At 52.4% G+C, this 4,826-nt stretch overlaps 1 pseudogene; it reads right to left on the bottom strand.

The window, feature by feature from the left end:
* Window positions 1-728: 728 nt before the first annotated feature.
* LOC125534067 lies at window positions 729-3,087 on the bottom strand (annotated as a pseudogene).
* Between the last annotated feature and the right edge of the window lie 1,739 nt (window positions 3,088-4,826).

Here is a 4,826-nt window from a genome sequence, read left to right as displayed (position 1 = left end):
GATCCGTCCTTCTCCTCGGAGTTTGCACTCACCCACTACGATAAGACATGCATAACTACAGTGCCGCCTGCTTCCCCCCCCCCCCCCCCCCCCCCCCGAATCCTGAAAGGGTGTGGCTATAGTGTGCGTTGACTAGGCGGCCACCTACCCGCACGACGCGGGATTGTAGCCATGCGACACATGACGCGGCCCTCGTCAGCAAGGACAGCGCTACAGCGAAAGGCAATCAGTATGGCCCGCAAGCGGCGGGCCATACCTGTCAGCCAGATTCTCGGCAGCCGGCGGGGCCCTCCAGCGGCGAGCCCCAGCAGCCGGCGAAGAACCCGGTGACCGTAGACATTGACGTCCGGGTCCTACACCCGACTGTATTGCCATTGTACCCCTGGGGGTGGCCTATAAGACCCCCCGGGCTCACCCATGCAAAGGGTTCGGCCCTCATTCCACACACATCATAGCTAGGAGAAGAGGGAAAGCCCTACCCTTCTCCCTCCTCTAGCCATACAGCTCGAGGAGCAACCTTGTATACTATCGATCATAGTCATCGTAGCAGGATTAGGGGCGTTATCTCTACGGAGAGCCCCGAATTTGGGTACGTTTCGTGTGCTCCCGAGCTCGTGCTCACTCTCGCTTCCGGAACCCGACGACGTCCTCATGGCTCCACCCACGATAAGCCACCGCTGGCATCTGAGGTGAGATTACCAGGACAACAACCATGGGCATCAACCATCTCTTGACAACAACCATGTACAATTTCACAAGCAAACCGTAGTCAATACTCGGCAGTACAAGGCAAGCGTACAACTCTCCATGAAGCTCACCTCCCCGCGAGGGAAGTGGAGACCAAGGAGCAGAAACTGGTGTGCTGCCTAGCCCCTCCCGTGAACAGCAACCCGACGTCCGGCAGCTCCATCTCCCGCTGATTGCCGCCCGGAGGCCAAACAAACGCAGGCTTATTAACCGGCGGCTCCGGCGCCGGGGCACCATCGATCAACACCTGCACCACCGTTCTCATGGACGGCCGCTCCCTCGGGTTCGGGTGTCAGCACGCCAACGCCAGCCTCACCGTACAGTCCACCTGCGCCTGGTCAAACTCGCCGCCGAGCAATGGGTCGGCGGCATGCAAGGCCTTCCCCTCGCCGTAGAGCCTCCATATCCAGTCCACGATGTGCATCGGCGTGGGGTGTCGCCCTTGCCCGCCGCTCCAGTAATCCTCCTCACCACTGTTGTCGCTGTCGTGGATGTACTGGTACTGCACGGCGTTGCTGGGGATCCGCCCGCTGACAACCTCCATGACGAAGACCCCGAACGCGTACGGTGAAGAAGCTCTCGTATGCCATGTAGCCGCGGGTTCCGGCCACGACCTGCGTGGAGTGGTGCGTGACGCCGTCGTGCTGGATGACACGGGCGAGGCCAAAATCCCCCAGCCGCGCGTTGTACTCCGTGTCCAGCATCATGTTGCTGGCCTTGACATCCCTGTGCAGGATCCGCTTGCTGCTCCCGTGGTGAAGGTAATCCAGCGCAGACGCCACGCCGTGGATGATCTCGTACCGCCGCTCCCATGTGAGCTCCGGGGTGTCCGTCGATAACGACATGGACGACGACGACGCTGTCCTTTCTCTGGCGTAAAGGAGCTTGTCGAGGCTGCCCATGGGAAAGTACTCGTAGACGAGAAGCAGCTCGCCCTTCTTGTGGCACCAGCCGATCAGCTTCACGAGGTTCCGGTGCGAGAGCTTGCTGATAGTGTTCACCTCCGCCACGAACTCCTTATCGCCGCGGTTGGAGTTGACGTTCGTAGACACCCGCTTCACGGCCACTTCCATGCCCATCCTCCTCAGATACCCGAGGTAAACGGTGCCGGAGCCGCCTCGGCCGTGCTTACGGCCATCGCCGAAGTCCCTGGTCGCGTTCCTGAGCTCCCTGAGCTTAAACCTGACGGGGCCATGGGCATCGATCATCTTCTCGAGGTTGCGGTAAGCCAGCCTCGCCTGCCGCGTCAGCCTCCACCAGACGAACAAGGCCATGAGCATCACGCCTACGGTGAGCGGGATCAACACGGCGAGAAACAGCTTCTGGCGCCTCCTCACATACCCCCCGTCATCTCCGGCCGTCGCGTTGTCGTACGTGGTAAAATTCCAAGACTTGACCTGGTTGAGCTCCGCGAACTCGCCGGTGGAAGCCGCCAAACCCACGGAGATGTTGTCCAGCAGATACCGCGACAGGTCGATGTACAGGTCGTTGGAGAAGATCCTCCCCATCTGCAGCACGTCGGTGCTCAACACCGCGCCGTCGTACGCGAGCGTGACCTTCAGGTCTGACCCGCTGGAGAGATCCAAGGAGAGGTTGCTAAGAGGGAACTGCCCGACGGACCTGACGCTGTTGAGGTCGAGGCCGACGTGGTTGCCGTCCATCTCGGCCTCGAAGCTCCTCCGCGTGTCGAACTCCACCGCGACGATCCGGTTCGCCGGCGCGCCGTCGGTCTTGTTGTTGGTCAGGCCGAGCCACTGCCCGCTGCTGTCGCTGGGCAACGAAGGATTGTTGGTGAGGAAGAAGGCCATGCCTTCTCCGGTGCCGCTCCCATTCAGGCAGCCGCCCTGCGGGATGATGTTGAGCACGAACTCCTTCCGGAAGGAGGTGAGCGCCGTGCGCTTGGCGTTCCAGAGCTTAAGGGTCTCCTTGGCGTACACCACTCTCCCCGACTTGTGGCTCATGTTCCCAGTGCTCCGCGTGATCTGCAGGGAGTTGTTTGAGATTGCTGAGCCCGGGCTGAAGCTGAAACCATCCCTGTTGCCTGCGTTGAAGCTGGGATAAGTGAACTGCAAGCAACTGCAGGTTGAGGTTCTGCCTAGGATGACGGCAACAGCTGCACAAGCTATGCAGAAAAGGCTCGACATGCTGTCAGTATTGGTTATTTTCATGGCTAAATCGGTCCTGTAGCTTCCTGCAACTTTCTCAGGAAAGAGGAAGATGCCAGTTCATATGGTCCGCCTACTTTGCGTTTCAAGAGAGAGGAGGGGAGGAGTTGACAAATACTTGGTGACAGAGTCAACGGGGCTCGTTAGATACAGCCGGCAATGATATTTCTGCAGCTGCACAAAAGGTTGTTGAGTGTTAAATTAATAATCTGTGCAGGCAAAATGTTCAAAGAAATACTACTTACGAGTAATATATTTCATTACTCGATCATCTCCTTTTTTTCCTTTTTTTTTTTGCTCGAGATGGAACAAAGAAGGTTATATGCGAGGAATAACGAGGCTATTGACGAAGTAGAACAATGACATTACTCCTTTCGTTTCATAATATAAAAGCGGATTTTACATTAATATAATGTAAAAAATGCTCTTATATTATGTCACTAGTGTTAAAAATGCTCTGATTTGTGACGAGGGAGTATAATATAAGAAACACTAAGAGGGTACAAGAAATTGATTTGTGACAACTTGACAGTACCAGCCCTGAAGGAGTCGGGTAGAAATTTTTTCCATCTAACAATTCTTTATTTTTTGAAAGATCAACAATTATTAATTGAACATGCCTTACCGATGTAGAACTTGTCTTTGGTACTGTTACGACTTATGAGTGTACGAGATTAAAAGACGGATGTCTGGGAGGAACGACAAAGCTGTTGAACAATAGAAGAGTAAGGTAACATAGAAAACACTAAGAGGTAGTACAAGAAACTGATCGGTGACAACTTGATAGTGCCAGCCTGAAGAATTTGGATAGAATCTAACAATTCTTTATTGAAGATGATTCATCAACGTAGAATTTGTCTTTGGAGTTGTTACAGCTGACAAGTGTACTATGCGATGTAGTCAAAGAACAGAGGCATGCATTGCCAATTCAAACATGCAAGTCATCCCCGAAAAGGGGAGGTTTCTCTTGATTACAGTTTGTTTGTATCATTTAATTTGACGATGAGTATATTTTTAGTCCCTCAACTTTACCGACAGGATAAAAATGGTTCCTCAACTTCAAAACCAGACAAACATAATCTCTTAACTTGTAAAACCGGATACTTTTTGTTCCTCCGGCCACTCAAGGTGGTTTTGGGCTGACATGGACCTGGTATTGACCTTTGAATTTGTCACATTAGCGCCACGTCACACAGAACGTATATTGTTATACAACAGACTGTATATTGTCGATCTTGCCTGTAGCAGGACGGCGGTGATGCATGGCCATCCAACAGATTGTATATTGTCGATCTTGCCGAGAGCAACAGACAAGCAGGATGGACTGAGCTCGCCTCGACACAAACGCATAGAAGCTTCAATTCCTCGACACGCACATACACAAAAGAAAGCTGAGATGCCCTTCCTCCAATGCTATTTACAATTGCCATGGATATGTTAAGCAGGCTATTTGACAAGGCAGAGGAATGTGGAGTCGTTGACAAATTCACTAACAACCATGCCATTCCTCAACGTTTGTCCATATACGCGGACGATGTCATTCTCTTTCTTAAGGCAGCACATAATGAGGTAGAGGCAACTAGAGTACTTCTAAATATTTTGGGAGTGCCTCAGGTCTGAGATGTAACATGAACAAAAGTTTAATAACTCCAATTTCCTGTGAGGATGAGATGATGTAAGTGCATCTAGTGTCCCTTAGTGATTTTGGTGTATAAAAGACTTATAAGTTAAGGGACTAATGCTTGTTACCTTTGAAGACTGTGCTTCTTCCAGATGGTTAGGCGTCATGGTCTAGAGCATCCAAAAGGAATTGTGGATCGCCGAGTGACCGAGTTTGTGAAGGTTTGGAAGTTGCCTGAAGACTTATCACGAGTGATTGGACGAGGTCTGTGTGACCTTAGTTCAAGGAGAATA

Source organism: Triticum urartu, chromosome 2 (genome assembly GCF_003073215.2).
Source record: "Triticum urartu cultivar G1812 chromosome 2, Tu2.1, whole genome shotgun sequence".
Lineage (NCBI taxonomy): Eukaryota > Viridiplantae > Streptophyta > Magnoliopsida > Poales > Poaceae > Triticum > Triticum urartu.
This window is presented reverse-complemented; position numbering and strand designations above follow the sequence as displayed.